Consider the following 13,107-nt stretch of genomic DNA (forward strand, 5'->3'; position numbering starts at 1 on the left):
CGGTTCAGCAAGTTCCATTTTCTGCAACTGTGAGCCCCTGAGGGGTGATGATTGGCTGACCTGGGCAGCCTTACCATGCCGGCCAGCCCTCCCCAGGTGTGCCTGGGTTGAGATCAATATAAATACCACTCCAGGCAGCAAAAGCCCCTGCAGCTGTGCCTGACGCCATTTTCTCTGCCCTGTCAGCAGTCTCGGGGCTGGGCTGGTGGGAGGGAGTGAGAGGCCACGGCTTTGTGGGTGGCCCAGTGTGAGTGGGGCTCTGCTGGACTTTCTGCAGCAGTTGCCAGGCTGCCACCTGCTAAAGAAGAGGATGTGTCACCCATACCTGCTGCTGGAATTTCTCCCTGGGCAGAGGTGAGGAAGGAAAAAAGCAGTGGGGGCAGGGACAGGACGGGTATCTCAGGCAGGGAAATGGAAATCTTCCAGAAGAGCACCCAGGGCCAGGACCATCCTGGCTGGCCTGCAGGCACCAAGTCAGCTGGCATGCTGTCACTCGTGTGGCTCCATGGCCCTTCCTCTAGGCTTTCAAGTCCTTGTATATATTCAGGTGTTTTACCTGGGAAGGGCGGGAACAGTTCAGCAGCAACTGGCCTGGGGTTCAGCTCACGTTTACTCACAGATGCCTCGGCACGGTGCCCCAGCTTTGCAATGAGGACGCTTGTTGTGTGGGGGCTGCTGGCTGAATGGGAGACGATTCCCCACCACTGACCAACTTCAGAATTGTTTACAACTGGAGCAAGTGCCCTGATACGGTTTTCCTCTGAGTAACTGGTGGGTTCTGTTTTTTTTTTCTCTTTTTCGTTTTTGGTTCAAGGTAGATTTTATTCCTCTTTTTTGTATTTACAGATATAAGCATGGAAATAATTTATTCATATAAATACATGTATGTGAAGGGAATAATTGTTTTTTCTGTTTTATTTTTTAAATTTTATTTCTTTTTAATTTTGAATTTTATTTTATATTTTTATACAGCAGGTTCTCATTGGTTATCTATTTTATACATATAAATGTTTACATGCCAATCCCAATCTCTCAACTCCTCCCACCACCACCCCTCCAAGAGCTTTCCCCCCTTGTTGTCCATACGATTGTTGTCTACATCTGTTGCTCTATTTATGCCTTGCAAAACGGTTAATCTGTACAGTTTTTCTAGGTTCCACATATATGCATGAATATACAAGATTTGTTTTTCTCTTTCTGACTTACTTCACTCTGTATGACAGTCTCTAGATCCATCGACGTCTCTACAAATGACCCAATTTCATTCCTTTCATGGCTTAGTAATATTCCATTTTATATATGTACCACATCTTTATGCATTCGTCTGTCTGTGGGCATTTAGGTTGCTTCCATTACCTCGATATTGTAAATAGTGATGCAATGAACATTGCGGTGAATGTCTCTTTTTGATTTATGGTTTTGTCTGGGTATATGTCCAGTCCTGGGATTGCTGTATCATATGGTAATTCTATTATTAGTGTCTTAAGAAACTCCATATTGTTCTCCATAGTGACTGTATCAATTTATATTCCCAACAATAGTGGAAGAGGCTTCCTTTTCTCCACACCCTTTCCAGCATTTGTTGTTTGTAGATTTTCAGATGATGCCCATTCTAACAGGTGTGAGGTGATACCTCATTGTTGAGTCCATTTCATTGAGCAAGGGGTAGGTCTTGTCTATTACGTATTTGGCTTATGGAACGGTATCTGTGCTAATTTCAAACTCTGGTTTTATGCAGCACCCCAACTCACCTTTCCCCTTAAGCAAGCATAAGTTGGTTTTCTAAACTTGAGACCCTGTTCTGTTTTGTAATTCAGTTCATGTGTAGCCAAGTTTACATTCCGTGCATTAGTGATACCTTATGATGTTTCTTTTTCTGTGTGACTTATTTCACTTAGAATCATCATGCCTCAATCCACTCATTATGCTGGTACAGGCCTGGTGACACAGATTTCATTGCTGAGTGGTATTCTGTTGTACATAAGTACTGCAACTTCTTTATCAATTATTTGTTCTCTGGGATATTTAACTTGTACTGTAGAAGAGGCTCCTGTAAACAGAGCCGTTGTAAATTTTGGGGTGGCTGTGTCTTTTTGATTTTAATTTCCCTAAGCTATAGGACCATAAGTGGAAATGCCCTAGACTCTGTTGCTTTGTTTTTCAGATGTATCAGGAAACACCATACACTTCTCCAGAGTGGCTGTTGGCAATGTACATCCCGCCCATCAGCATAACAAGGCTCCTTTTTCCCCATGGCCTGTCTTGCCTTTCTGGATTTTACACTTTTCTCAGATGGCCCTTTAGACCGGGGGGAAGTGACACTTCATAGTAGTTCGGATTTCCATTGCAAGCTTGCTTGGTTTGCCAAAAAGGGCGTATGTGTTTTTTCCTGAATATATTCAGGAACAAACTCATACGCCCTTTGTTGCCAAGTGCATCATTGTCGATGTTCTGCCTCTTTTCCTATGCTTTAAATGCAAATCCAGTCTACCTCCTGAAATCGGTTTCCTGCAATTCTGCCCCGCTTTCAAGTCCTCTTCGCAGCCTTACTTCAATATATTTTTGGACGTTATCTGTCATTTATAACTCTGCAGGTTTGTGAATTACAGGGCCCCTGAGCTCCTTTCTTCAACTCGCTTTCTTGTGAGCTGGCCGCAAACCCGCAAGACTGCTTCAGGCCCTAATCTGCTTCTGGCAGGGCACGCTGAGCCTTTGGTTAATTCCTCTTCCTGGTGGGAAATGAGTGTTAAATATGCCCGTCCAGACACCTACCTCACTCTCAACCCCTTGGTGATGTGGGTCCTCTGGTTTGTGGCCACTTTTGCTGGGTTCCTCACCTTTCGATGATGTGGCCCCACTAGTGTGAGGACACTCCTGCTTGGTTCTCATCCACGTGGTTATGTGGACCCCCTGGTGAGAGTCTGTTCCTGGCTTTGTTCCTCACCCACCTGTGAGGGAGACCCTCTGCTGATAGGTCACTCCTGCATGGCTGGCACACATTGCCTTGGTGAAGTCAGCCGTGTGGTGGCAGTTGGAGCGTGCTGGGAATCTCTTCCCCCCGGTGATGAGGGCCCTCTTGCATCAGGCCCTGACTGCTGGGCTCACCAACTTTTCTTAGTGAGCCCAGTGATGCTTTGGCACTCTTCTTAGGATCCCATCTCCATGGGGATGTGGGCCTTCTGCTCTGAGGTCCCAACGGCTGGGTTGTTCACATTTTCATGATGTGGGCTCTCTGGTGTTAGTTCACAGAAGCCTGGATCCCATAGCCTCTGTGCTCTTGGCCGCCTGCTGGGAGGTTCCAACTGCTGGATTCCTCACTTTTTTAAATTTTTGGGCCCTCTGTTGTGAGGATCCTCCTGCCTGCCTCACTCCCAGCCCCTTCGTGATGTGTGTCGTCTGGTTTGAGGCCACATGTGCTGGGTTCCTCACCTTTCGATGATGTGGGACCAATGGTCTTAGGAGACTCCTGCCTGGTTCACATCCCCTTGGTGATGTGGGCCCTCTGTTGAGAGTCTGATCCTGGCTGGGTTCCTCACCCATCTGTGAGGTGGGCCGTCTGATGTGAGGTCACTCCTGCCTGGCTTGCTCACCTCGCCTTGTGGACATGAGCCCTCTGGTGGCACTTGGAGCCTGCTGGGAGCCTCCTCTCCTCGGTGATGAGGGCCCTCTGGCATCAGGCCCTAACTGCTGGGCTCCCCACATTTTGTGATGTGTGCCCAGTGGTGCGAGGACACTCCAGCCAGGTTCACATCCCCATTGGGGTGTGGGCCTTCTGCTCTGAGGTCCCAAAGCCTGGGTTGCTCACAGTTTCATGATGTGGGCTCTCTGCTGTTAGTTCACTCCTGCCTGCATCCCATAGCTTCTGTGCTCTGGACCGCCTGCTGGGAGGTTCCAACTGCTGGATTCCTCACCTTTCTTATTCTTTGGGCCCTCTGTTTTTAGGCTACTCCTGCCTGCCTCACTCCCGTTCCCTTTGTGATATGTGTCCTCTGATTTGAGGCCACATGTGCTGGGTTCCGCACCTTTCGATGATGTGACCCCACTGGAGGGAAGACAGTCCTGACTGGTTCCCATCCCCTTGCTGATGTGGGCCCTCAGGTGAGAGTCTGATCCTGGCTGGGTTCCTCACCCTTCTGTGAGGTGGGCCCTCTGCTGTGAGGTCAATCATGCCTGTCTGGCACACGTCACCTTGGCGACGTGGGCCCTCTGGTGGCAGTTGGAGTGTGCTGGGATCCTCCTCCCCTCGGTGATGAGGGCCCTCTTGCCTTAGGCCATAACTGCTGGGCTCCCCACATTTTCTGATGTGCGCCAAGTGAGTGAGGAGACTCTTGCCAGGTTCCCATCCCCATGGCGATATGGGCCTTCTGCTCTGAGGTCAAAACGGCTGGCTTGCTCACAGTACCATGATGTGGGCCCTCTGCTGTGAGTTCACTCCGGCAAGGATCCCTTATCATCGGTGCTCTGAGCCGCCTGCTGGGAGGTTCCAACTGCTGGATTCCTCAACTTTTTTATTCTATGTGCCCTCTGTTGTGAGGCTCCTCCTGCCTGCCTCACTGCCAGCCCCTTGGTGATGACTGTCCTATGGCTTGAGGCCACATGTGCTGCGTTCCTCACCTTTCGATGATGTGACCCCACTCGTGTGAGGACACTCCTGCCTGGTTCCCATCCCCTTGGTGAGGTGGGCCCTCTGGCGAGAGTCTAATCCTGGCTGGGTTCCTCAACGTTCTGTGAGGTAGGCCCTCTGCTGTGAGGTCACTCCTGCCTGGCTGGCACACGTCACCTTGGAGACGTGAGCCCTCTGGTGGCAGTTGGAGCGTGCAGGGCGCCTCCTCCTCTCGGTGATGACGGCCCTCTGGCGTCAGGCCCTAAATGGTGGGCTCCCCACATTTTCTGATGTGCGCCCAGTGGTGCGAGGACACTCCAGCCAGGTTCCCATTCCCATGGGGATGTGGTCCTTCTGCGCTGAGGTCTCAACTCCTGGGTTGCTCACAGTTTTGTGATGTGGGCCCTCTGCTGTGAGTTCACTGTGGCCTGGATCCCATAGCCTCGGTGTTCTGGGCCGCCTGCTGGAAGGTCTAAATGCTGGAATCCTCACGTTTTTTATATTATGTGCCCTGTGTTGTGAGGCTACTCCTGCCTGCCTCACTCCAAGGCCCTTGGTGATGTGGGTCCTCTGGTTTGAGGACACATGTGCTGGGTTCCTCACCTTAAGATGATGAGGCCCCACTGGTGTGAGGATAATCCTGACTGGGTCCCATCCCCTTTGTGATGTGGGCCCTCTGGTGAGAGTCTGATCCTGGCTGGGTTCCTCACCCATCTGTGAGGTGGGCCCTCTACTATCAGGTAACTCTTGCCTGGGTTGCTCACCTCGCCTTGTTGACATGAGCCCTCTGGTGGCAATTGGACCCTGCTGGGAGCCTCCTCAGCTCTGTGATGAGGGCCCTCTGACGTCAGGCCCTAACTGCTGGGCTCCCCAACTTTTCTTAGTGAGCCCAGTGTTGCTCAAGCACTCCTCTTAGGTTCCCATCCCCATGGGGATGTGGGCCTTCTGCTCTGAGGTTCCAACGGCTGGGTTGATCACAATTTCATGATGTGGGCTCTCTGGTGTTAGTTCACTGTGGCCTGGATCCCATAGCCTCTGTGGTCTTGGCTGCCTGCTGGGAGGTTCCAACTGCTCGATTCCTCAACTTTTGTATTCTATGGGTCCTGTGTTGTGATGCTCCTCCTGCCTGCCTCACTCGCAACCCCTTCGTGATGTGGGTCTTCTGGTTTGAGGCCACATGTGCTGGGTTAGGCAACTTTCAATGATGTGGCCCCACTGGTGTGAGGACACTCCTGCCTGGTTCCCATCCCCTTGGTGATGTGGGCCTTCTGGTGACAGTCTTATCCTGGCTGGGTTCCTCACTCTTCTGTGAGGTAGGCCCTCTGCTGTGAGGTCAATCCTGCCTGACTTGCACACATCACCTTGGCGATGTGGGCCCTCTGTTGGCACATGGAACCTGCTGGGAGCCTCCTGCCCTCGGTGATGACGGCCCTCTAGCATCAGGCTCTAACTGCTGGGCTCCCCACGTTTTCTGATGTGAGCCCAGTGATGCCAGGACACTCCTGTCAGGTTCCCATCCCCATGGGGATGTGGGCTTTCTGCTCTGAGGTCCCAATGCCTGGGTTGCTCACAGTTTCATGATGTGGGCTCTCTGCTGTTAGTTCACTCCTGCCTGCATCCCATAGCTTCTGTGCTCTCGGCCGCCTGCTGGGAGGTTCCAAATGCTGGATTCCTCACTTTTTTTATTCTTTGGGCCCTCTGTTTTTAGGCTACTCCTACCTGCCTCACTCCCATCCCCTTTGTGATGTATGTCCTCTGATATGAGGCCACATGTGCTGGGTTCCTCACCTTTCGATGATGTGGCCCCACTGGTGGGAGGACAGTCCTGACTGGTTCCCATCCCCTTGGTGTTGTGGGCCCTCTGGTGAGAGTCTCATCCTGCCTCGGTTCCTCACCCTTCTGTGAGATAGGCCCTCTGCTGTGAGGTCACTACTGCCTGGCTGGCGCATGCCACCTTGTAGACGTGGGCCCTCTGTTGGCAGTTGGAACCTGCTGGGAGTCTCCTCCCCTCAGTTATGAGGGCCCCCTGGCATCAGGCCCTAACTGCTGGGCTCCTAACATTTTCTGATATGTGCTAAGTGGTGCAAAGCCACTCCTGCCAGGTTCCCATCCCAATGGGGATGTGGGCCTTCTGTTCTGAGGTCCCAACAGCTGGGCTGCTCACAGGTTCATGATGTGGGCCCTCTGCTGTGAGTTCACTGCGGCCTGGATCCCATAGCCTCGGTGCTCTGGGCCACTTGCTGGGAGGTTCCAACTGCTGGATTCCTCAACTTTTATATTCTATGGACCCTGTGTTGTGAGGCCAGTCCTGCCAGCCTCATTCCGAACCCCTTGGTGATGTGGTTCCTCTGGTTTGAGGACACATGTGCTGGGATCCTCACCTTTCGATGATGTTGTCCCACTGGTGTGGGGACACTCCTGCCTGGTTCCCATCCCCTTGGTGATGTGGGCCCTCTGGTGAGAGTCTGATCCTGGCTGTGTTCCTCACCCTTCTGTGAGGTGGGCCCTCTGCTGTGAGGTCACTCCTGCCAGGCTGGCACACATCACCTTGGCGACGTTGGCCCTCTGGTGGCAGCTGGAGCCTGCTGGGAGCCTCCTCCTCTCGGTGATGAGTGCCCTCTAGCGTCAGGCCCTAACTTCTGAGCACCCCACGTTTTCTGATGTGAGCCCAGTGATGCCAGGACACTCCTGTCATGTTCCCATCACCATGGGGATGTGGGCCTTCTGCTCTGAGGTCCCAATGTCTGGGTTGCTCACAGTTTCATGATGTGGGCTGTCTGGTGTTAGTTCACTCTGGCCTGGATCCTCTAGCCTCTGTGCTCTGGGCCGCCTGCTGGGAGGTTCCAACTGCTGGATTCCTCACCTTTCTTATTTTTGGGCCCTCTGTTATGAGGCTCCTCCTGCCTGCCTCACTCCCAGCCCCTTGGTGATGGGTGTCCTATGGTTTGAAGCCACATGTTCTGGGTTCCTCACCTTTAGATGATGTGGCCCTACTCATGTGAGGACACTCCTGCCTGGTTCCAATCCATTTGGTGATGTGGGCCCTCTGGTGCGAGTCTGATCCTGACTGGGTTCGTCACACTTCTTTGAGGTGGGCCCTCTGCTGTGAGGTCATTCGTGCCTGGTTGGCACACATCGCCTTGGCGACGTCAGCCCTCTGGTGGCAGTTGGAGCCTGCTGGGAGCCTCCTTCCCTTGGTGATGAGGGTCCTCTGGCGTCAGGCCCTAACTGCTGGTCGCCCAAAATTTTCTGATACGTTCTCAGTGGTGCGAGGACACTCCTACCAGAATTCCATCCCCATGGGGATGTGGGCCTCCTGCTCTGAGGTCCCAATGGCTGGGTTGCTCAGTTTCATGACATGGGCCCTCTTCTGTGAGTTCACTGTGGCCTGGATCCCATGGCCTCGGTGCTCTGGGCCGCCTGCTGGGAGGTTCCAACTGCTGGATTCCTCACTTTTTTATTCTATGGGCCCAGTGTTGTGAGACTACTCCTGCCTGCCTCACTCCGAGGTCCTTGGTGATGTGGGTCCTCTGGTTTGAGGACACATGTGCTGAGTACCTCAGCTTTTGATGATGTGGCCCCACTGATGTGAAGACACTCCTGCCTGGTTCCCATCCCCTTGGTGATGTGGGCCCTCTGGTGAGAGTCTGATGTTGGCTGGGTTTCTCACCCTTCTGTGAGGTGGGACCTCTGCTGTGAGGTAACTCCTGCCTGGCATGCTCACGTTGCCTTGGCAATGTGAGCCCTCAGGTGGCAGTTGGAGCCTGCTGGGAATCTCCTCCCCTCAGGTATGAGAGCTCTGGATAAAACACATATGCCCTTTTTTGCCAAGTGCATTATTTTCCAAGTTCTGTCTCTTTTCCTATGCTTTAAGAGCTACTCCCGTGTACGTTCTGAAATCAGTTTCCAGCAATTCTGCCCCGCATTCAAGTCCTCTTCGCAGCCTTACTTCAGTATAATTTTGGATGATAGCTGTCATTTATAACTCCACAGGTTTCTGAATTACAGTGCCCCTGAGCTCCTTTCTTCAACTCGCTTTCTTGTGAGCTGGCCGCAACACCGCAGGATCTCCTCAGGCCCTAATCAAGTTCCAGCATGGCACGCGGAGCCTTTGGTTCATTTATCTTCCTGGTGGGAAATGAGAGTTAAATTTGCCCGTCCAGACACCTACAGATAGTCTCCCATTGCTTCTCCTTATTCCTGTTCATCTTCCGAAGAAATTGCAAACTGGGCCAAACAGGAGGTTAAAGGCACTGACTCTCCAAGTGGGGAGAGTGTTAGTAAAGCGTCTGGAATGTTGCACCCGAGTACCAGGGGACGAAAACTGAGACACATTTGAACACGTTTCCCGATCACACGGTGGATCATACACTCCGTTCCACATGCATGTTTTAGCTGAAGGAAGAATCCCTTAAACCTGGAGAGTTGAGACCCATGGAATGGGTACCATGCAATATGACTTCAAAGGGTCTGCATTTGCTCACCGAACCTCACCAATCCTATCACTGCTGCGTTTATGCTGCTGTACACACGCTTGATTCTCTTTCGGAGACATATAAATTCAAAGGTTTTAAGATTCTTACTAGTCAGGTATATTCTTAGGCGTTTAATATGGGGTGTTGAGTCCACTTCGTTGAGCAAGGAGTAGCTCTTGTCTATTACATATTTGGCTTATGGAACGGTATCTGTGCTAATTTCAATCTCTGGTTTCATGCAGCACCCCAACTCACCTTTCCCCTTAAGCAAGCATAAGTTGGTTTTCTACATTTGAGACCCTGTTCTGTTTTGTAATTCAGTTCCTGTGTAGCCAAGTTTACATTCCGTGTATTAGGGATATCTTATGATGTTCCTTTTTCTGTGTGACTTATTTCACTTAGAATCATCGTACCTGAATCCACTCATTATGCTGCTATGGGCCTGATGACATAGATTTCATTGCTGAGTGATATTGCATTGTACGTAAGTACCACAACTTCTGTATCCATTTTTCGCTTTCTGTGATATTGAACTTGTACGGTAAACGAGGTTCTTGTAAACAGAGCCGTCCCAAACTTTGGGGTGGCTGTGTCTTTTTGATTTTAATTTCCCTAAGCTATAGGACCATAAGTGGAAGTGCCCTAGGCTCTGTTGCCTTGTTTTTTGGATGTTTCAGGAAACACCATACACTTCTCCAGAGTGGCTGCTGGCAATTTACATGCCGCCCATCAGCATAACAAGGCTCCCAGTTCTCCATGGCCTGTCCTGCCTTTCTGGATTTTACACTTTTTTCAGATGGCCCTTTTGACCGGGGGGCAGTGAGACTTCATTGTAGTGCAGATTTCCTTTGCAAGCTTGCTTGGTTGGCCAAAAAGGGCGTATGCGTTTTTTCCTGAATATATTCAGGAAAAAACGCATACGCCCTTTTTGGCCAAGTGCATCATTGTGGACGTTCTGCCTCTTTTCCTATGCTTTACATGCAATTCCAGTCTACCTCCTGAAATCGGTTTCCTGCAATTCTGCCCCGCTTTCAACTCCTCTTGGCAGCCTAATTCAATATATTTTTGGAAGATAGCTGTCATTTATAACTCTGCAGGTTTGTGAATTACAGTGCCCCTGAGCTCCTTTCTTCAACTCGCTTTCTTGTGAGCTGGCCGCAACACCGCAGGATTGCTTCAGGCCCTAGTTTGGTTCCCGCACGGCATGCTGAGACTTTGGTTAATTCCTCTTCCTGGTGGGAAATGAGAGTTAAATTTGCCCGTATAGACACCTCCAGCTAGTCTCTCCTTGGTTCTCCATCTTCCTGTTCATCTTCCACAGAAACTGCAAACTGGGCCAAACAGGAGGTTAAAGGCAGTGACTCTCCAAGTGGGGAGAGTGTTAGTAAAGCGTCTGGAATGTTGTTCCCGAGTACCAGGGGATGAAAATTGAGACACATTTGAACACGTTTTCCGATCACACGGTGGATCATACTCTGGGTTCCACATGCATGTTTTAGCTGAAGGAAGAATCCCTTAAACCTGGAGAGTTGAGACCCATGGAATGGGTACCACGCAGTATGACTTCAAAGGGTCTGCATTTGCTCACCGAACCTCACCAATCCTATCACTGCTGCGTTTATGCCGCTGTACACACACTTGATTCTCTTTTGGAGACATATAAATCCATAGGTTTTAAGATTCTTACTAGTCAGGTATATTCTTAGGCGTTTAATATGGGGTGTTGAGTCCACTTCGTTGAGCAAGGAGTAGCACTTGTTTATTACATATTTGGCTTATGGAACGGTATCTGTGCTAATTTCAATCTCTTGTTGTATGCAGCACCCCAACTCACCTTTCCCCTTAAGCAAGCATAAGTTGGTTTTCTACATTTGACACCCTGTTCTGTTTAGTAATTCAGTTCCTGTGTAGCCAAGTTTACATTCCGTGTAGTAGTGATATCTTATGATGTTTCTTTTTCTGTGTGACTTATTTCACTTAGAATCATCGTACCTGAATCCACTCATTATGCTGCTATGTGCCTGATGACATAGATTTCATTGCTGAGTGATATTGCATTGTACGTAAGTACCACAACTTCTTTATCCATTTTTCGCTTTCTGTGATATTGAACTTGTACGGTGAACAAGGTTCTTGTAAACAGAGCCGTCCCAAACTTTGGGGTGGCTGTGTCTTTTTGATTTTAATTTCCCTAAGCTATAGGACCATAAGTGGAAGTGCCCTAGGCTCTGTTGCTTTGTTTTTTGGATGTTTCAGGAAACACCATACACTTCTCCAGAGTGGCTGCTGGTAATTTACATCCCGCCCATCAGCATAACAAGGCTCCCAGTTCTCCATGGCCTGTCCTGCCTTTCTGGATTTTACACTTTTTTCAGATGGCCCTTTAGACCGGGGGGCAGTGAGACTTCATTGTAGTGCAGATTTCCTTTGCAAGCTTGCTTGGTTGGCCAAAAAGGGCGTATGCGTTTTTTCCTGAATATATTCAGGAAAAAACGCATACGCCCTTTTTGGCCAAGTGCATCATTGTGGACGTTCTGCCTCTTTTCCTATGCTTTACATGCAATTCCAGTCTACCTCCTGAAATCGGTTTCCTGCAATTCTGCCCCGCTTTCAACTCCTCTTGGCAGCCTTACTTCAATATATTTTTGGATGATAGCTGTCATTTTTAACTCTGCAGGTTTGTGAATTACAGTGCCCCTGAGCTCCTTTCTTCAACTCGCTTTCTTGTGAGCTGGCCGCAACACCGCAGGATTGCTTCAGGCCCTAGTTTGTTTCCGGCACGGCATGCTGAGCCTTTGGTTAATTCCTCTTCCTGGTGGGAAATGAGAGTTAAATTTGCCCGTCCAGACAGCTCCAGCTAGTCTCTCATTGGTTCTCCCTATTCCTGTTCATTTTCCACAGAAATTGCAAACTGGGCCAAACAGGAGGTTAAAGGCACTGACTCTCCAAGTGGGGAGAGTGTTAGTAAAGCGTCTGGAATGTTGCACCCGAGTACCAGGGGACGTAAACTGAGACACATTTGAACACGTTTTCCGATCACACGGTGGATCATACTCTGGGTTCCACATGCATGTTTTAGCTGAAGGAAGAATCCCTTAAACATGGAGAGTTGAGACCCATGGAATGGGTACCATGCAATATGACTTCAAAGGGTCTGCATTTGCTCACCGAACCTCACCAATCCTATCACTGCTGCGTTTATGCCACTGTACACACGCTTGATTCTCTTTGGGTGACATATAAATCCATAGTTTTTAAGATTCTTACTAGTTAGGTATATTGTTAGGTGTTTAATATGGGGTGTTGAGTCCACTTCGTTGAGCAAGGAGTAGCACTTGTCTATTATATATTTGGCTTATGGAACGGTATCTGTGCTAATTTCAATCTCTTGTTGTATGCAGCACCCCAACTCACCTTTCCCCTTAAGCAAGCATAAATTGGTTTTCTACATTTGACACTCTGTTCTGTTTAGTAATTTAGTTCCTGTGTAACCAAGTTTACATTCCGTGTAGTAGTGATATCTTATGATGTTTCTTTTTCTGTGTGACTTATTTTTTTATTTTTTTATTTATTTTTTTTTTTGCGGTACGTGGGCCTCTCACTGTTGTGGTTTTTCCCATTGCGGAGCACAGGCTCTGGACGCGTAGGCTCAGCGGCCATGGCTCACAGGCCCAGCCGCTCCGCGGCATGTGGGATCTTCCCGGAGCGGGGCACGAACCCATGTCCTCTGCATCGGCAGGCGGACTCTCAAGCACTGCGCCACCAGGTAAGCCCTGTGTGACTTATTTCACTTAGAATCATCGTACCGGAATCCACTCATTATCCTGCTACGGGCCTGATGACATAGATTTCATTGCTGAGTGATATTGCATTGTACGTAAGTACCACAACTTCTTTATCCATTTTTCGCTTTTTGCGATATTGAACTTGTACCGTAAACGAGGTTCTTGTAAACAGAGCCATCCCAACCTTTGGGGTGGCTGTGTCTTTTTGATTTTAATTTCCCTAAGCTATAGGACCATAAGTGGA

This window comes from Leucopleurus acutus (genome assembly GCF_964270905.1).
Source record: "Leucopleurus acutus genome assembly, chromosome: 1".
Taxonomy (NCBI): domain Eukaryota; kingdom Metazoa; phylum Chordata; class Mammalia; order Artiodactyla; family Delphinidae; genus Leucopleurus; species Leucopleurus acutus.